Genomic DNA, 21689 nt, shown 5'->3' with positions numbered 1-21689 from the left:
ATAACAAAAGTTTATTACAAAAACAGGGGGCAGGCAAATGACAGGTCAAGGGCAGGCAGAGGTCAGTAATCCAGGGCAGAGTCCTTAAGGTACAAAACGGCAGGCAGGCTCAGGATCAGGGCAGGTAAGAGGAGACAGACGGCTGTGAGACAGAGGTTTAATTATTGATACATGAAACGTGGGACGTATACGGAGGGTGCAGGGCAACAGAAGACAAACAGCAGAGGGGCTAAGGATAATGGAGATGGGGAAAGTGCCAACAAACAGGGGGAAAGTTTGCGGGACTCTACCCAGAGGACCAGATCCCGAGTGGACAGCCATACCCTCTGCCCAAGATGAAAGCGGGGAGCCGGGGTCCGGTGGCGGTCTGCTTGTCGAGGATACCTGGAGGTGGTCTTGAGAAGAGCGGACCGAGCTCTCTTCCAGGTACGCTGACAGGGGCGGACGAACATCTGGGCCGAGGGTATGTTCACCTCTTCTTCTGGGAAGAGCGGAGGCTGATAACTCACGGAGCAGCGGCCAAGCAGGGAAGGGTGATCCGGGCGTACTCCACCCACATGAGTTGCTGGCTCCAGGTGGTGGGGTTGGCTGACACGAAGCACCAAAGAGTTGTCTCCAGGTCCTGATTGGCACGCTCTGACTGGCCGTTGGATTCAGGATGAAACCCAGAGGACAGGCTGGCCGATGACCCAATGAGTGTGCAGAACACCTTCCAGAACCGGGACGAGAACTGAGGACCACGATCGGAGACCATGTCCACCAGAAGTCCATGGATCCAGAAGACATGCTGCACCATCAGTTGGGACATCTCCTTGGCAGAAGGTAGTTTGGGGAGGGGATTGAAATGGGCGATTTGGAAAACCTGTCCACCACCTTGAGGATAGTGGTATTGCCATCAGACGAAGGGAGACCAGTGACCAAGTCCAAGGATATATGGTGAGGGACAGGAAGAGGTTAAATGAGGCCAGCCAGAGCTTGCAGAGGATTCTTGTTCTGAGTACTGACAGTGCAGGCGGCGATGAACACATCAGGGACCACGGTGGGGCACCAAAAGTGTTGTCGCACAAAGGCCAGGGTCCGATGGGAGCCAGGGTGACAGGTAAGCCTGGAGGAATGATCACATTCCAGGACCGGGGAGCGGGCAGCCAGGCATGCGGTAGGATGGATGGTCTCAGGGTATGAGGGTGTAGAGGCGGGGCTAAAATGGCGTGAAAGCGCATCCGGCTTAACATTCTTAGACCCCGAGCGGTAGGAGATGTTGAAGTTGAACAACAGGGCCCATTGAATTTGCCTGGAGTTGAGACGCTTGGTGGTGTGAAGATATTCCAGGTTCTTGTGGTCCGTCCACACTATGAATGGAAGTTCCAACCCCTCTAACCAGTGTCTCCACTCCTCCAATGCCATCTTCACTGCGAGTAGTTCCCGATTCCCCACATCATAATTCCTCTCCGTGGCATTAAGACAATGGGAGAAGAAGGCGCAAGGATGCAGCTTAAGGTCCAGGACAGAACGCTGGGACAGGATGGCCCCCATTCTGACATCCGACGTGTCTACCTCCACAACGGACTGACGGGATGGATCTGGATGGATCAATATGGGAGCTGTGGTGAAGCGGTGCTTAAGATCCAGGAACGCTCAGTCAGCAGCTGGGGACCACGTGAACGGGAACTTGGGAGAGGTGAGTGCTGACTGAGGGGAAGCCAAGGTGCTGTAACCCCGGATAAAACGGCGATAGAAATGGGCAAATCCTAAGAAGCATTGCAGCTGCACTCTGGACGTGGGTTGGGGCCAATCCACCACCGCTCTCACCTTTCCGGGATCCATCTGCACATTCCCAGCAGCGATGATGTATCCAAGGAAGGAGATGGTGGAGCGATGGAATTCGCATTTTTCACCTTTGACAAAAAGATGGTTCTCCAGGAGATGCTGGAGGACCTGTCGGACGTGGAGAACGTGTTCTTGAGCCGGGCGGGAAAAGACGAGGATGTCGTCGAGGTAGACGAACATGAACCGGTTCAACATGTTGCAGAGAATGTCAACCAAGGCCTGGAACACAGCAGGAGCATTGGTCAGACTGAATGGCATCACCAGGTATTCATAGTGTCCGCTAGCAGTGTTGAAGGCTGTCTTCCATTCACCACCTTCCCGTATCCGAACCAGGTGGTAGGCCTTTCTCAGGTCCAACTTAGAGAAGATAGTGACCCCATGGAGCGGCTCGAAAGCCGAGGCGATGAGTGGTAGAGGGTAGCGGTTCTTAACCGTGATGCCATTGAGGCCTCCGGTAATCGATGCAGGGTTTTGTCCTTTTTCTCCACAAAGAAGGACCCTGCGCCGGCGAGGCAGAAGGACGGATACCCCCTGCAGCCAGGGAGTCCTCGATATACGTCTCCATAGCCTTGGTCTCCGGACACGAGAGTGAATACAGAAGGTTGATCCTGCAGTCATTGGGTCAATGCGGAGGAAGCGAAGTGGTCCAGGCCTTGCTGAAAACCTCCCGAAGGTCCGGATACTCAGCGGGAATGGCGTAGAGGTCCGAGGCTTCTTCCGAGCCCACAGGAAGACGTCCTGGGGCAGGCCGCACCAACTCCAGGCAATGGGCGTGGCAGAACGGGCTCCAGCCCATGATAGTCCAGTTGATAAGGGGATTGTGGTGCTGGAGCCAAGAAAACCCCAATACCACGGGAACCTGAGGAGACTTGATGAGCATAAACATTTACATTTACATTTTAGTCATTTAGCAGACGCTCTTATCCAGAGCGACTTACAGTAGTGAATGCATACATTTTTTTTCTCCGTACTGTATAGACTCACTGTGGTTCCAGGACACACACAGGTGGATAGGAGTAGTATTGTGGGTGATCCTGTCTATAGAGTGCCCATCCAGTTCTCTAACGTCCATGGGAATGGAGAGGGGCTGAGTGGGGATGCCCAGCTCAGACACCAGGGTGGCATCCATGAAACTCGCATCAGCCCCAGAGTCAATGAGAACCCGGAGAAATTTGGCTCACCTGAGTACATGTACCTACTGATGAGCCTGGTCTTTTAATGGACAGGTAGACACATAATTGCAGTTCTGCAATACAGACAACTCTGAGTGTTAAGTCTGTGTAAGCGTTCAGCTGGAGACAGCCTAGCTCTGCCGAGTTGTATCGGCTCCGGAAACGGTGAGTCGGCAGACCTCGGAGACTATTGGGGAATCAGACCTCCTCTCCCTCCTACATTCCCATAGCCGCCCATCGATCTGGATGGTCAAGGTGATGAGCGAGTCGAGATCCGTAGGCAGCTCCCGGGCTGCGAGTTGGTCCTTAACAGTGTCAAGAGGTTCAGAATGGCAGGCAGGCTCAGGGTCAGGGTCAGGGCAGGCAGAATGGTTTAAAAAAATGGGAGAACTAGAAAACAGGAACTAACGAGAAACAGGAGTACGGGAAAACGCTGGTACGCTTGACGAGACAAGGAGAACTGGCAACAGACAAACAGAAAACACAGGTATAAATGCACATGGGATAATGGGGAAAATGGGTGACACCTGGAGGGGTGTGGAGACAAGCACAAGACAGGTGAAACAGATCAGGGTGTGACAGCCCCAGATAAATTAATAAAGTTAAATGCACAGTTGGCTACAATGTATCCATGTCTTTACCTGTCAGGAAGTAAACAGACAAAAAGACGATGAACATTCAGTTGCTTGTGGTATGATTGCATCCTCATGACATAAGCCTACCGTGACAGTCATTATGTTGTGTAGCATGTGTAAGTAGTCTTTATGGAGTGTTAAAAACAGCCCTGCATGTTTCTGTTCTATGCATGCATGCGTATAAAATTGATCAGTATGTATTAGCAGCAATAGTGGCCTAGACAGAACCCACATTCTCTCCAAGAACACTATCACGTTTTGTCCAGGCAATCTCATTGTCATAAACTGATGATTTTAGTCAAGATGCCATATTCTGTGGGGTTATTCTGCAGTCTCTGGTCATAAACTGATTATATTGTCAAGATTTCATGGAAACCACATTGCTGATAAGCACTAGCCAATCACAGGGATAGAGGGTGATCAATCCAGACCCTGTCATCTTTGAGAAGAGTTTAGAAATACTGTGAGTTGCAGATCTGGCGTCCCACAGTCTTCTGTTTTATGATTGACCAATGTGTCGAGGTACAACCCAAAACATTTTTTATTTCAATGATTTCCTATTTGGAAAAGGATTCAGCTCTGGGTGGCTTATCTCTACCTTAAGACTGAATCCCATTATAGTCTAGATTAATTGAAAAAAAATAAACATGCATTATACGTACGTATACGTAAATTATTGATGTACTATTGAATGTGAAAATACTTCAAGAAGTTGAGTTTTGAGTTATAGAAAATGTTGTGGCTGGTCAGTATATACATACACAGTATGCATAAACGTATACCTACTCAGGCTTTTTCTGTGACAATAGTTCCTTGTACTGTATCTCTTTTTTTAACCTTTTTTAAAATCTTTTACCTCGACCTGGGCAGGAGCTCACCGGAGCTGAGTACCGGCACTCTTATAGAATATTAGCTCAAATGTATTTTGGAGCTCCTCCACTTAAATACAAACAGTACCGGCATCCAAAATGAGTACCGGCACCAAGTCAAGCACTGTGCATTTGTGACAGCCAGACTGTGCCAAACCATAAGAAACAAAGTGTGGCTGTCACCCAATACTCTGTACCTTTTGCAACACTGGCTATATGATGTGAACTTCACTGTATACAGTCCAAAAGTCCATATACTTTGTTCATACATTTTCCACAAAATCTTTTTGGATCATCCTACATCATTTGAATTTATGGGTTTTTATGTCGTCATACCTGCATAGAAATACAAATTAATTTGTGGCACATTTCTGCATGATTGGGTGGACTGTTTCGGCATTCAACAAAGCTTCACTCTTAATTTGTCAATCTCTTTGGCAAGACAGCATCAACGGAGTTGGCAAAAGCCATATTGTAATATCCCCGACATACAATCTCCAAAAGTTCTGAATAGTCCCATAGTTTGGTCAAGACGTCGCAGACACCGACATCTTGCTTCCGGACAAGCTAAACACCTTCTTCACCCACTTTGGGGATAAATCAGTGCCACTACCATAGACTGTGAGCTCTCCTTCTCCGTGGCCGACGTGAGTAAGACGTTTAAGCGTGTTAACCCTCGCAAGGCTGCCGGCCCAGACAGCATCCCTAGCCACGTCTTCAAAGTTTGCGCAGACCAGCTGGCTGGAGTGTTTACAGACATATTCAATCTTTCCCTATCCCAGTCTGCTGCCCCTACTTGCTTCAAGATATCCACCATTGTTCCTGTACCCAAGAAAGCAAAGATACATGAACTAAATGACTATCGCCCCATAGGACTCACTTCTGTCATCATGAAGTGCTTTAAGAGGCTAGTTAAGGATTATATCACCTCTACCTTAACTGACACCCTAGACCCACTTCAGTTTGCTTACTGCCCCAATAGATCCACAGACGATGCAATCGCCATCGCACTGCCCTATTCCATCTGGACAAGAGGAATACCTATGTAAGAATGCTGTTCATTGACTATAGTTCAGCATTCACACCATAGTACCCTCCAAGCACATCATTCATCTTGGGGCCCTGGGTCTGAACCCCGCCCTGTGCAACTGGGTCCTGGACCTCCTGACAGGCCACGACCCAGGTGGTGAAGGTAGGAAACATCACCTCCACTTTGCTGATTCTCAACACTGGGGCCCCAAAAGGGTGCGTGCTCAGCACCCTCCTGTACTCCCTGTTCACCCATGACTGTGTGGCCACGCACGCCTCCAACTCAATCATCAAGTTTGCAGACGACACAACAGTAGTAGGCCTGATTACCAACAATGACGAGACAGCCTACAGGGAGAAGGTTAGGGCCCTGGGAGTGTGGTGCCAGGAAAATAACCTCTCACTCAATGTCGACAACACAAAGGAGCTGATTGTGGACTTCAGGAAACCAGAGTGAGCACGCCCCTATCCACATCGACAAGACCGCAGTGGAGCAGGTGGAAAGCTAAGTTCCTCGGCATACACATCACTGACGATTTGAAATGGTCCTGGTCCACCCACACAGACAGTGTGGTGAAGAAGGTGCAAAAGCACCTCTTCGACCTCAGGAGGCTGAAGACATTTGGCTTGGCACCTAAAACTCTCACAAACTTTTACAGATGCACAATTGAGAGCATCCTGTTGGGCTGTATCACCACCTGGTACGGCAACTGTACCGCCTGCAACCGCAGGGGGCTCCAGAGGGTGGTGCTGTCTGCCCAATGCATCACCGGGGACAAACCACCTGCCCTCCAGGACACCTAAAGCACCCGATGTCACAGGAAGGCCAAAAAGATCATCAAGGACAACAACCACCCGAGCCATCACCTGTTCACCCCACTATCATCCAGAAGGCGAGGTCAGTACAGGTGCATCAAAGCTGGGACAAAGAAACTGGAAAAAAATATATATCTCAAGGCCATCAGACTGTTCAATAGCCATCACTAGGCGGCTTCCACCCGGTTACGTAACCCTGCACCTTAGAGGCTGCTGCCCTATGTACATAGACTTTAAATCACTCGCTACTTTAATAATGGAACACTAGTCACTTTAATAATGTTTACATATTTTTGTTGTACTCATCTAATATGTATATACTGTATTCTAGTCTACTGTATTTTAGTCTATGCCACTCCGACATTGCTCATCGTAATAGTTATATATTCCTTAACTTCTATGGGCTAGGTGGGACGTGACCGTCCCACCTGCGGGACACACTATTCAACAGCCAGTGAAATAGCATGGTGCGAAATACAAAACAGCAAAAATCTCATAATTTCATTTTCTCAAACAATCAACTATTTTACACCATTTTAAAGATAAACTTCTCGTTAATCTAACCACATTCTCCGATTTCAAAAAGGCTTTACGGCGAAAGCATAAAATTAGATTATGTTAGGACATAAACTTCACAAGAAAAAACACATAGCCATTTTCCAAGCAAGGACATGCATCACAAAAACCAAAAATACAGCTAAAATATTCACTATCCTTTGATGATCTTCATCAGATGGCACTCATAGGACTTCATGTTACACAATACATTTATGTTTTGCTCGATAAAGTTCATATTTATATCCAAAAACCCCATTTTACATTGGCGCGTGATGTTCAGAAAATATTTTGCCTCCAAAACTGCCGGTGAATCAGCACAACAATTTACAAAAATACTCATCATAAATGCTGATAAAATATTAAATTGTTATTCAAAGAATTATAGATAAACATCTCCTTATTGCAACCGCTGTGACAGATTTCAAAAAAGCTTCACGGGGAAAGCACACTTTGCAATAATCTGAGTATGGCGCTCAGAAAAATACATCAGGCAATACAGATACCCGCCATTTTGGAGTAATCTAAAATCATAAATAGCATTATAAATATTCACTTACCTTTGATGATCTTCATCAGAAGGCACTTCCAGGAATCCCAGGTCCACAATTTATAAATGTTGTTTTGTTTGATAAAGTCCATAATTTATGTCCAAATACCTCCTTGTTGTTTGCGCGTTCAGTAAGCTACTCCAAATGTAGGAAGCGCGCCGAAAATTTCACGCCGAAAAGTCAAAAAAAGTTATATTTACGTTCGTAGAAACATGTCAAATGTTGTATAGCATCAATCTTTAGGGCCTTTTTAACATAAAACTTCAATAATATTCCAACTGGATGATTCCAATGTCTTGAAAAACTTTATGGAACACAGCTACCTCATCATGTAAATGCGTGCCAATGAACTCATGTCATTTTCTGAGTCACCAACTTCCCGGCCTTCTTGTTCGCTCTCTGTTCACTGCAAAAGCCTGAAACAAGGTTCTAAAGACTGTTGACATCTAGTGGAAGCCTTAGGAAGTGCAAAATGAACCCTAAGTCACTGTGTGTTAGATAGGCAATGACTTGAAAAGACTACAAGCATCAGATTTCCCACTTCCTGGTTGGATTTTTCTCCGGTTTTTGCCTACCATATGAGTTCTGTTGTACTCACAGACATCATTCAAACAGTTTTAGAAACTTCAGAGTGTTTTCTATCCAAATCTACTAATAATATGCAAATATTTAACTCTGGGCCCGAGTATTAGGCAGTTTACTCTGGGCACGCTTTTCATCCAAAAATGAAAATACTGCCCCCTATACCTTAAAACGTTAATTACATTCTTTTACTTTTAGGTTTGTGTGTATTGTTGTGAACTGTTATATATTACTGCACTGATGGAGCTAGAAACACAAGCATTTCGCTACACCCTCATAACATCTGCTAAACATTTGTATGTGACCAAAACCATTTGATTTGATTTGATTTGTATTGCTGTTTTTGTGTGACAATGTATTACCACAAAGATATTTGGAAAAATGGCTGCTGTTTTATTGTCCCTAATAAGATCCCGATATATTGTCAATGAAAAAGACCTGAGTGGAAAATTTGCGATGGAGTTTTTATAGGAGGAGTTGAAGTGGTCAAAGGAATCAAGGACTATGCTCTTGTTTGCACTTGACATTGTTTATCCTCTTAGTATTCCTGCCATAAATCAGCATATTTCTCTGTGCAAATGTTTCTAATCAGCGACCTACTTTCTGAAAACAGCCCAATTCTCCATGATGTTTTATTGTGTAACTCTAATAGTACTCTTTGTAATTAATAAAATCATGATGTTGAAACTCAGCCTGTCATTGCTCCAATGGGAGACATTTTGGTTGAGGGCCTAGACCTAGATTCTATGCAAATGCTGATCTGATGAAACAATTAAGCCAGTTCAGTCCTCTTATATTCTTCAGTAGTTACAGTATACAACGAATCAAAACATTAGAGAGTCAGTTTATCAGTGATATCTTCCTTTCAACTGTCCTTAAAATTATGGCCTCCCTATCTCTCTTGCCATACTGTGTACAATAACATACTTGGTTTTATCAAAATTAGTAGCATGAGTAACATAACATTGTTTTTTCAGAAAGCTTCAAGTTTTCAATATAAGGTATTTATGGTCAAACACTTGGTTACATCTTCGACCACCAGTAACAAGCACGCTGCTCAGTCTCATTGTGTGGGGTATATAGGACTCCAACCTCACACTGTGTTTACAAGCAATTACTTTTGTGCTGTGCGGTCACAGAAGGAATCCCTCACATAGATTGATCTATTCATGGTTAAGTCAGAGGGGGGAGAGATTTTACCTGGCCCTATTGAAGCGGTAAAAACATCTGACCTATCCTTATTAGTGGGCTGTTATTGTCGGCTGGCTGAGGTGTATATGATCAGTGGTCAGGCTTTTGCTGTGTCATTTTGTGGTCGCATGACTTGGAGGTACGCCTCACTGAGATCTTCTCCCAGGCTAACAGTGGAACAACATCTCTGTTTACATCTAAATTCACACCCCTGGTAGGAACACAAAGAAACTATGACTTGTGAGTGTCTTCAATCGTTCTGCTTCACACTTCACAATCGACTCAGAGCAGGTTATTGTGACAAGTAAGAGTGTCGTCCCTTATATTTGAAACATGTTTGTACAATTTATTCACTTTTCTCTCCCTCTCTTCATGTCTGAATGTTTGTAGTTGGTGACCTCGGTACTGCATGTCTTACTCATTGCAGCCCTCGCTGTATAATTCTATCCTTCCCTCTTTTTTAAGTTGCTGAAGTTACATCTTTACACACCTATTCCACCATTTATGTTGGTTGAGTGATCAGACAGCACTTGGAGTTAAACAGACAAGTCATCCTAACCTCTAATAAAGGATATATCCAAGGAAATACAAAAACATACAAAAATATCAGAGTTCAGCAGACACGTGAAGCCAAACTGTTTGTCTGTCACATTACTGGCAGCTGAGAGTGTGGGTTGTGTGCAGGGGCGGAATGGCAAATGCCAGATGTGCTGTTAGCCCAGTGGGCCTATCTAAATTGTATTTGTTTTTTTGCACCAAATTATCTGGCTAATAATGGGGGCCTCGAGGAAAAAAAATTGCCAGTGTGGGGGCATCGAGGAACAAAATGGGCCGGTATGGGGTCCTCAAAGAAAATAATGGTCTGGTGTATTAAAAATGCAAGGGCCGATTTTTGGTCCCAGTCCACCCCTGGTTGCTTGCCTGGCCTCTCATGCTTTTACATGTGGATCAAAATTAACATTTGTCTGTAAGTAATGACAGAGCAAACAATCACAATCAGCCATTTTTGAGTAAGCAGCACAGCAAAAGCAGACCACCTATTGCTGTTTGCGCATGAGTTGACTTTGAACTAAGGGGCTATTTACATTAGTAATATATGTCTAGTGAGAGCTACAACTGTGAAAATAAAGGAAACACTTGAGGAAATGAGGGATACAAAGTATATCAAAAGCAGGTGCTTCAACACAGGTGTAGTTCCTGAGTTAATTAATATCCCATCATGCTTAGGGTCATTTATTAAAAATGCCCAGTTGCCCATTATTTTGGCTACCATGACTAAAAGAGATCTCAGTGATTTTGAAAGAGGGGTCTCAAGGAGCATAGGGGATTTAAAGGGTGTGTGTGCGTTAGTGGTGCACGGGTCAACTGCTTGTTCACCCGCACCTGCCCGCAATTGCTAATAACCCCTAATGACCTATCCACAGCCGCCTGACTATATGTGATTAAATGAAAATCTGAGGCCCGCACCTGACCAACTAATATAGAAAATGGCTTAAGGCTACAGTCAGAGATGATGTAACTATTTTTTTTGGCAAGGGGTGCCGGATTTTTTCCCTCGATTTAGATGTCTCTGCTTATAATTTCCTACATTTTGGTAGGCTATTCGTTAGTCAACTTGTCTAATTAGATACATGTAGCTTCTCTTCTGTCATTATATGTTGCCCTAGAAGACTAAATAAACCCTTGATAACCAGGATCATGCTATAAATCGTTAGAATGAAGGCTTCATTCTAGTTGATGTAGGTAAAGATTTTTCTGTCCTCTGTTTTTTTCACGGAGGAAAGACGTTTAGGGACCAGGGAGAAAATGCAATAACAAAATAAAACGGGAACAATTTTCCATGCAAAATGTAAAAATTGGAAGGAAATGGAATGCTGTGAAAATGACCCAACATGCTTTCGGATTTCAGTCCGGCTTGGATGCATATTTTATGTGGTTGAAATACAGTGCCTTCAGAAAGTATTTTACATCCCTTTACTTTTTCCACATTTTGTTGTGTTATTGCCTGAATTTAAAATGTATTACATTTTTTTGGTCACTGGCCTACCATAACAAAGATACAGGCGTCCTTCCTAACTCAGTTGCCGGAGAGGAAGGAAACCGCTCAGGGATTTCACAATGGGGCCAATGGTGACTAAAACAGTTACAGAGTTAAATGGATGTGATAGGAGAAAACTGAGGATGGATCAACAACATTGTAGTTACTCCACAATACTAACCTAATTGCCAGAGTGAAAAGAAGTAAACCTGTACAGAATACAAATATTCCAAAATATGCATCCTGTTTGCAACAAGCTACTAATGTAACACTGCAAAAATGTGGCAAAGCAATTAACTTTTTGTCCTGAATACAAAGTGTTATGTTTAGGGCAAATCCAATACAACACATTACGGAGTACCACTCTCCATATTTTCAAGCATAGTGGTGGCTGCATCATGTTATGGGTATGCTTGTCATCGTTAAGGACTGGGGAGTTTTTCAGTATAAAAAATAAACGGAATAAAGCTAAGCACAGACAAAATCCTAGAAGAAAACCTGGTTCAGTCTGCTATCCACCAGACACTGGGAGATGAATTCACCTTTCAGCAGGACAATAACCTAAAACACAAGGCCAAATCTACGCTGGAGTTACTTACCGAAATAACAGTGAATATTCCTGGCAGAGTTACAGTTTTAACTTAAATCTACTTGAAAATCTATGGCAAGACCTGAAAATGGTTGTCTAGCAATGATCAACAACCAATTTTACAGAGCTTGAAGAATTTAGAAAATGTCAAATGTTGGTCAATAATGATGGTCAAATAATGGTGAAATGTTGCACAATCCAGGTGCGCAAAGCTCTTATAGACTTACCCATAAAGACTCACAGCTGTAATCACTGCGAAAGGTGCTTCTACAAAGTATTGACTGACGGGTGTGAATATTTATGTAAATGAGATATTTCTGTACTTAATTTTCAATACATTTGCAAAAATGTTTCATTTTCAATCATTTAAAAAATATGTTTTCACTTTATCATTATGGGGTATTGTGTGTAGATTTATAAACAGTGATTAAGAAAATCAATATAATTAATTTTGAATTCAGGCTGTAACACAAAACAAAATGTGGAATAAGTCAAGGGGTATGAATACTTTCTGAAGGCACTGTGCTTACAACTTTTATGATGCTAAAAAAGATTGCACCTCTACAGCAGTATCTAACTGCACATTCGCACTCTCTCAAAGATGCTGAAGGAAAGTGTAGTAGATTGGCAGATTATCTGGTTAATTGACACCACCTTGTGGTACCACTGTGTAGTGCCATTTGTGACCAGATACAGTGGGGGAAAAAAGTATTTGATCCCCTGCTGATTTTGTACGTTTGCCCATTTACAAAGAAATTATCAGTCTATAATTTTAATAGTAGGTTTATTTGAACAGTGAGAGACAGAATAACAACAAAAAAATCCAGAAAAACGCATGTCAAAAATGTTATCAAATGATTTGCATTTTAATGAGGGAAATAAGTATTTGACCCCTCTGCAAAACATGACTTAGTACTTGGTGGCAAAACCCTTGTTGGCAATCACAGAGGTCAGACGCTTCTTGTAGTTGGCCACCAGGTTTGCACACATCTCAGGAGGGATTTTGTCCCACTCCTCTTTGCAGATCTTCTCCAAGTCATTAAGATTTCGAGGCTGACGTTTGGCAACTCGAACCTTCAGCTCCCTCCACAGATTTTCTATGGGATTAAGGTCTGGAGACTGGCTAGGCCACTCCAAGACCTTAATGTGCTTCTTCTTGAGCTACTCCTTTGTTGCCTTGGCTGTGTGTTTTGGGTCATTGTCATGCTGGAATACCCATCCACAACCTATTTTCAATGCCCTGGCTGAGGGAAGGAAGTTCTCACCCAAGATTTGACGGTACATGGTCCCGTCCATCGTCCCTTTGATGCGGTGAAGTTGTCCTGTCCCCTTAGCAGAAAAACACCCCCAAAGCATAATGTTTCCACCTCCATGTTTGACGGTGGGGATGGTATTCTTGGGGTCATAGGCAGCATTCCTCCTCCTCCAAACATGGCGAGTTGAGTTGATGCCAAAGAGCTTCATTTTGGTCTCATCTGACCACAACACTTTCACCCAGTTGTCCTCTGAGTCATTCAGATGTTCATTGGCAAACTTCAGACGGGCATGTATATATGCTTTCTTGAGCAGGGGGACCTTGCGGGCGCTGCAGGATTTCAGTCCTTCACGGCGTAGTGTGTTACCAATTGTTTTCTTGGTGACTATGGTCCCAGCTGCCTTGAGATCATTGACAAGATCCTCCAGTGTAGTTCTGGGCTGATTCCTCACCGTTCTCATGATCATTGCAACCCCACGAGGTGAGATCTTGCATGGAGCCCCAGGCCGAGGGAGATTGACAGTTCTTTTGCGTTTCTTCCATTTGCGAATAATCACACCAACTGTTGTCACCTTCTCACCAAGCTGCTTGGCGATGGTCTTGTAGCCCATTCCAGCCTTGTGTAGGTCTACAATCTTGTCGTTGACATCCTTGGAGAGCTCTTTGGTCTTGGCCATGGTGGAGAGTTTGGAATCTGATTGATTGATTGCTTCTGTGGACAGGTGAGAGGGGGTCAAATACTTATTTCCCTCATTAAAATGCAAATCAATTTATAACATTTTTGACATGCGTTTTTCTGGATTTTTTTGTTGTTATTCTGTCTCTCACTGTTCAAATAAACCTACCATTAAAATTATAGACTGATCATTTCTTTGTCAGTGGGCAAACGTACAAAATCAGCAGGGATCAAATACTTTTTTCCCTCACTGTACATGTGATATGAGTAATGTAAGATATGTCAACATTATTTTTTCTAGTTTTTTCTAGCCACCGTGCTTCTACACCTGCATTGCTTGCTATTTGGGGTTTTAGGCTGGGTTTCTGTACAGCACTTTATGACATCAGCTGATGTAAGAAGGGCTTTATAAATACATTTGATTGATTTATTATTTAAAGTGGCATTGTTTTAAAGTGCCTGGTGATCCATTTATTAAAGTGGCCAGTGGTCTCAATGTAGGCAGCAGCCTCTCTGAGTTAGTGATTGCTGTTTAGAAGTCTGATGGCTTTGAGATAGAAGCTGTTTTTCAGTCTCTCGGTCCCAGCTTTGATGGACCTGTACTGACCTCGCCTTCTGGATGGTAGCGGTGTGAACAGGCAGTGGCTCGGGAGGTTGTTATCCTTGATGATCTTTTTGGCCTTCCTGTGACATCGGGTGCTGTAGGTGTCATGGAGGGCAGGTAGTTTGCCACCGGTGATGCGTTGTGCAGACTGCACCACCCTCTGGAGAGCCTTGCGGTTGAGGGCTGTGCAGTTGTCATACCCGACAGGATGCTCTCGATTGTGCATCTGTAAAGGTTTGTCAGGGTTTTGGGTGACAAGCCAAATTTCTTCAGCCTCCGAGGTTGAAGAGGGGCTGTCGCGCCTTCTTCACCACACTGTCTGTGTGTGTGGACCATTTCAGTTTGTCTGTGATGTGTACGCCGAGGAACTTAAAACTTTCCACCTTCTCCACTGCTGTCCCGTCGATGTGGATAGGGGGAGTGCTCCCTCTGCTGTTTCCTGAAGTCCACAATCATCTTCTTTGTTTTGTTGACGTTGAGTGAGAGGTTGTTTTCCTGACACCACACTCCGAGTGCCCTCACCTCGTACCTGTAGGCTGTCTTGTTGTTGTTGGTAATCAAGCCCATTACTGTGTCATCTGCAAACTTGATGATTGAGTTGGAGGCGTGTATGGCCACACAGTCGTGGGTGAACAGGGAGTACAGGAGGGGGCTGAGCACGCACCCTTGTGGGGCCCCAGTGTTGAGGGTCAGCGAAGTGGAGATGTTGTTTCCTACCGTCACCACCTGGGGGCGGCCTGTCAGAAAATTCAGGACCCAATTGCACAGGGCAGGTTGAGACCCAGGGCCTCCAGCTTGATGATGAGCTTGGAAAGCACTATGGTGTTGAATGCTGAGCTGTAGTCAATGAACAGCATTCTTACATACAGTTGAAGTCAGAAGTTTACATACACTTAGGTTGGAGTCATTAAAACTCATTTTTCAACCACTCCACAAATTTCTTGTTAAAAAACTATAGTTTTGGCAAGTCGGTTAGGACATGTACTTTGTGCATGACACAAGTCATTTTTCCAACAATTGATAAGAGACAGATTATTTCACTTCTAATTCAATGTATCACAATTCCAGTGGGTCAGAAGTTTACATACACTAAGTTGACTGTGCCTTTTAAACAGCTTGGAAAATTCCAGAAAATGATGTCATGGCTTTAGAAGCTTCTGATAGGCTAATTGACATGATTTGAGTCAATTGGAGGTGTACCTGTGGAAGTATTTCAAGGCCTACCTTCAAACTCAGTGCCTCTTTGCTTGACATCATTGGAAAATCAAAAGAAATCAGCCAAGACCTCCACAAGTCTGGTTCATCATTGGGAGACATTTTCAAACCCCTGAAGGTACCACGTTCATCTGTACAAACAATAGTACGCAAGTATAAACACCATGGGACTATTACAAGCTGCACACCCAGGGCTCACTGTACAGTCGTGGCCAAAGTTTTGAGAATGACACAAATATTAATTTCTACAAAGTTTGCTGCTTTAGTGTCTTTAGATATTTTTGTCAGATGTTACTATGGAATACTGAAGTACAATTACAAGCATTTCATAAGTGTCAAAGGCTTTTATTGACAATTACATGAAGTTGATGCAAAGAGTCAATATTTGCAGTGTTGACCCTTCTTTTTCAAGACCTCTGCAATCCACCCTGGCATGCTGTCAATTAACTTCTGGGCCACATCCTGACTGATGGCAGCCCATTCTTGCATAATCAATGCTTGGAGTTTGTCAGAATTTGGGGGGTTTTGTTTGCCCACCCACCTCTTGAGGATTGACCACAAGTTCTCAATGGGATTAAGGTCTGGGGAGTTTCCTGGCCATGGACCCAAAATATCGATGTTTTGTTCCCCGAGCCTCTTAGTTATCACTTTGCCTTATGGCAAGGTGCTCCATCATGCTGGAAAGGCATTGTTTGTCAGCAAACTGTTCCTGGATGGTTGGGAGAAGTTGCTCTTGGAGGATGTGTTGGTACCATTCTTTATTCGTGACTGTGTTCTTAGGCAAAATTGTGAATGAGCCCACTCCCTTGGCTGAGAAGCAACCCCACACATGAATGGTCTCAGGACGCTTTACTATTGGAATGACACAGGACTGATGGTAGTTCTCACCTTGTCTTCTCCGGACAAGTTTTTTTCCGGATGCCCCAAACAATCGGAAAGGGGATTCATCAAAGAAAATGACTTTACCCCAGTCCTCAGCAGTCCAATCCCTGTACCTTTTGCAAAATATCAGTCTGTCCCTGATGTTTTTCCTGGAGAGAAGTGGATTCTTTGCTGCCCTTCTTGACACCAGGCCATCCTCCAAAAGTCTTCGCCTCACTGTGCGTGCAGGTGCACTCACACCTGCCTGCTGCCATTCCTGAGCAAGCTCTGTACTGGTGGTGCCCCGATCCTGCAGCTGAATCAACTTTAGGAGGCGGTCCTGGCGCTTGCTGGACTTTCTTGGGCGCCCTGAAGCCTTCTTCACAACAATTGAACTGCTCTCCTTGAAGTTCTTGATGATTAAATAAATGGTTGATTTAGGTGCAATCTTACTGGCAGCAATATCCTTGCCTGTGAAGCCCTTTTTGTGCAAAGCAATGATGACGGCATGTGTTTCCTTGCAGGTAACCATGGTTGCCAGAGGAAGAACAATGATTCCAAGCACCACCCTCCTTTTTAAGCTTCCAGTCTGTTATTCGAACTCAATCAGCATGACAGAGTGATCTCCAGCCTTGTCCTCGTCAACACTCACACCTGTGTTTAAGAGAGAATCACTGACATGATGTCAGGTGGCTCTTTTGTGGCAGGGCTGAAATGCAGTGGAAATGTTTTTTGGGGAATCAGCTCATTTGCATGGCAAAGAGGGACTTTGCAATTAATTGCAATTCATCTGATCACTCTTCATAACATTCTGGAGTATATGCAAATTGCCATCATACAAACTGAGGCGGCAGACTTTGGGAAAACTCATCTTTGTGTCATTCTCAAAACTTTTGGCCACGACTGTACTCGACAGGGGACGGCAGCAAGCAGACTGCTGTCCTCGCACTCCATCTCCCAGATCTCCATCCACAAGGGGGCGGTGTTCATGTGCCAGGTTTCCTATATGGGGAAAGATGTGGTGGTGGAGAGGATGTCGGACAAGTTCACTATATTAGGTAAGGGACAGCTCTCGCACCTGGTTTGGGGTCAATTTCAATTTAATTTAATTTAAATAGAATTGAACACAACCATGTCTTTCTTACAGAAACCCTCTCATTCTTTGTGCTTTTCCTCTTCCTTTTGACTCAGTGTATTTGTAATAATTGTATTCAAATTACTTGTCCTGTCCTCCCTTACTTTTCTTCAGCTCCCCCTGAGGTCTCAGAGATTCAGCTCACATAGGCGGGTGATGACTCCGGTAATATTAACTGAAGTTCTTGTTTTTTTTTAAATGCAATACACATGACAGTACATTTATATCAGGATTGCAGTCCATGCCATTTCAACTCCACAAATTGCCCTTTTAACAGTCATGACAATATAGCAGCCATTTTTATCCAAAGCAACTTAAAACAGTGAGTGGTAAAACATGTTTTGGGTGTGTATGATCCCTGCGGGAATTGAACACACAACCTCGTCGTTGCCAGCGACACACTGTTACAAACTGCCCAATAGGCACATAACGTCATTATGACGTCTGACAATTGTCATATTCTGGTCACGACGTCATGACAGTTTTAGACGTCTTTTTTGAGACGTCTTTATTTATGACCAAAATATGACCAGAAATCAGCAGGGATGGAAATTAAGCTAGACCGAGGCTAGTACTTTTCAGACTGGGCTAATAGACAACGGGCCAAACTAGCCTGACACAGCAGTGAAAATGTTGACTTTACAAACATTGCATGCCACATATTTAGGACCTGAATGTAGAAATTGTGTCTGCTGACCAGTGCCCAAAATCCTTATGTTACATCCCTGCATGTCAGTCCCTTTCAGATAATCCACCTACCACTGTTGGTCCTCCTCAGTGACCTTACGGCTAAGTGTTTTAACTTTCCTCTTGAGAATTAGAATCTGAAGAACAGCCATATAGCTCATCGCAATATTATACCTCTTCGGGCAAATGGTACTCTTGACTGTCCCGATCACCTAGTTGAGCATTCCAGATATTTCCTCCATCCCAGCAGAAATGGCCCATCTACATAGTAGGATTTTAGATGTAGAGATAGACCAAAGACAGTCTATTTTACCGTTACTATAGTCAAGTCTGTGGGTTATTGTATTTTAATATAGATGTTACCATTTTAGTAATCAACTTAGTTACACAGATACGTTACTTTTACTAGCTGTCTTTCAGATGGGCGGACCGGAAACCCAGTGACAACACTCGGGTCTGCAGCTGCCATTTTCCGGTGGGAAAGATAAATAGCCCTGTATTTACCAGAAAAGGTAGCTCATCCATCATGGCAGAAGAGGAATATCCAGACTGTTGATTGGGAAACAAGAACAAACAATGAGGCATGATGATTGGGTGTTAAGTATGATAAACTATGCGTTTTCTGTCCAGATAAAGATGGTGTTACACCATTGAAAAGACCTACCACCAGATGTCTTATCCATATTTTTTGAAACAGCACTGTTGGTTAGGGGCTCGTAAGTAACCATTTCACTGTAAGGCGCATGTGACTAATAAAATGTTATTTGAAATGTCTCTTTGTTTTCCAGTCCATCTGATGCATGGACACCCTGTGCCAGTGTGTTCCGGTTGTGGAGACTACTGCAAATCAAGCCTGTGGACAAACAGGTCAGTAACTCATCAAATATGATACAATATTGAGTAAAACATTGAATTTGTAGATGCATTAAAATAGACTTTGAGTCGTTACATGCGGAATATCAGGCTCACCCCATGAGAAGCAGTTCATGATCAACGCCACCCTCAGCAAGGAGATTTCCTGGAATGTGATGTACTCTCTCACTCTGGGGGCAAGACATCATTTCAACATCACAGATATAAATTCCACTGTGCCCATGATAAAATGAAATGTGAATTGTGTTATACTACTGAATGAAACTGAGGAGATGCACTCAGACCAGCCTTTGTGATTGAATTTACTTTTAACTAGATTACTAAAGCTGGCTGCTTTGAGCAAAACTTGAATGTAATATAACCTAGTCTACGAGCCTATTGTTTGAGTAGGATCTTTATTCATTGTTCACTTGTTTTTCAACAATGTCAGGTACAGGCAGGGATGACTGAGGCCTCCAGCAAGGAAGAGACACAGGGACTAAGAAAGAATTTGAACATCACAGATTTAAATTCCCACTGTGCCCATGATAAAGTTAACTACATTTGTTTAGTTGGCTGCTTTGAGCAAAACTTATAAGTAATATAACCAGTGACGATTTTAGCATGTAAATCTTGGTGGAGCAAACCAAAAATAATGTGGGATGCATGCCAGCAATGCAACAACACAACACTAAACAATACATTAATTGCACTATAACGGTGACAAACGATGCCCACAAACTGTTAGGGCCAACATAAAGCTGTCCCAACAGCAGAGTCCCATCAGCAGTCCCCACACCTTACCACCGCTACAGTTCATTCAGCCTCATTTACTGCCTTTTAAAAAAACAGAGCAGATATGGCTGACTTGCTTAAACTGTGGTTTCTACTGACAATTGAAATGTACACAAACTATGGCATAAGGGGACGACAAGCGGATAAGAGGCAATCTGTAATTTCGATTAAGACATTAATGAGCGAGAGACGACGGGCGTAGTCAATATAACTCTTTGTTCAGCACTTTTGAAATGTACAGCGACAGAATTCAGACCATGGGCTGTTCTTACATATAAACAGACAATGAAAGCTCTTACAATATCGATGATTACATTTCTCTAAAACAAGTTATAGGCAAACGAGCACACACCGGCCACTAACGATGTGTTTACAATACCACGTTGGTGAAAATAGACCAAATTATTACGGTGAGGCACATGGACTACAAACAGCTTCCTACACAATAGAGGTCGACCGATTATGCTTTTTCAACACCGATACCGATTATTGGAGGACCAAAAAATGCGGATACTGATTAATCGACCGACGTGTGTGTGTGTGTGTGTGTGTGTGTGTGTGTGTGTGTGTGTGTGTGTGTGTGTGTAATGACAATTACAACAATACTGAATGAACAATGAACACTTTTATTTTAACTTAATATAATACATAAAAAAATCTTTAGTCTCAAATAAATAATGAAACATGCTCAATTTGGTTTAAATAATGCAAAAACACAGTGTTGGAGAAGAAAAGTGCAATATGTGCCATGTAAAAAAGCTAACGTTTAAGTTCCTTGCTCAGAACATATGAATATTCCCAGTTAAGAAGTTTTAGGTTGTAGTTATTATAGGAATTACGACGCGTCGACTATTTCTCTCTATAGCATTTGTATTTCATATACCTTTGACTTCAAGCCTATGTTCTAATAGGTACTTTAGTATTGCCAGCCTAATCTCGGGAGTTGATAGGCTTGAAGTCATAAATAGCGCTGTGATTCAAGCATTGCTACAAGCTGCTGGCAAACGCAGTATAATGCTTACGAGCCTGCTGCTGCCTACCACCGCTCAGTCAGACTGCTCTATCAAATATCAAATCATAGACTTAATGAGAATATAATAAACACAGAAATACGAGCCTTTGGTCATTAATATGGTCAAATACGGAAACTATCATTTCGAAAACAAAATGTTTATTCTTTCAGTGAAATACGGAACCGTTCCGTATTTTATCGAATGGGTGGCAACCCTAAGTCTAAATATTGCTGTTACATTGCACAACCTTCAATGTTATGTCACAATTATGTACATTTTCGCAACAAGCCAGGCGGCCCAAACTGTTGCATCTACCCTGACTCTGCTTGCAATGAATGCAAGAGAAGTGCCACAATTTCCCTAGTTAATATTGCCTGCGAACATGAATTTCTTAACTAAATATGCAGGTTTAAAAATGTATACTTCTGTGTATTGATTTTAATAAAGGCATTGATTTTTATGGTTAGGTACATTCGTGTAACGATTGTGCTTTTTTCGCGAATGCGCTTTTGTTAAATCACCCGTTTGGCAAAATAGGCTGTGATTCGATGATAAATTAACAGGCACCACATTGATTATATGCAACGCAGGACAAGCTAGTTAACCTAGTAATATCATCAACCATGTGTAGTTAACTAGTGATTATGTGAAGATTGATTGTTTTTTATAAGATAAGTTTAATGCTAGCTAGCAACCTACCTTGGCTCCTTGCTGCACTTGCGTAACAGGTGGTCAGCCTGCC

The 21689-nt window shown here is 43.3% G+C and overlaps 1 long non-coding RNA gene across 1 annotated transcript; it reads right to left on the bottom strand.

The window, feature by feature from the left end:
• Positions 1-17197: 17197 nt before the first annotated feature.
• LOC106586091 (uncharacterized) lies at positions 17198-21689 on the bottom strand. The gene is made up of 4 exons (XR_001324126.2): positions 21647-21689; positions 19257-19330; positions 18952-19140; positions 17198-18836 (listed from the first exon to the last, which is right to left on the bottom strand). It is a non-coding gene; the product is annotated as an uncharacterized lncRNA (long non-coding RNA).

Source organism: Salmo salar, chromosome ssa25 (genome assembly GCF_905237065.1).
Source record: "Salmo salar chromosome ssa25, Ssal_v3.1, whole genome shotgun sequence".
Lineage (NCBI taxonomy): Eukaryota > Metazoa > Chordata > Actinopteri > Salmoniformes > Salmonidae > Salmo > Salmo salar.
Note: the sequence above shows the minus strand (reverse complement) of the source record. Positions and strands in the feature narration are given on the sequence as shown.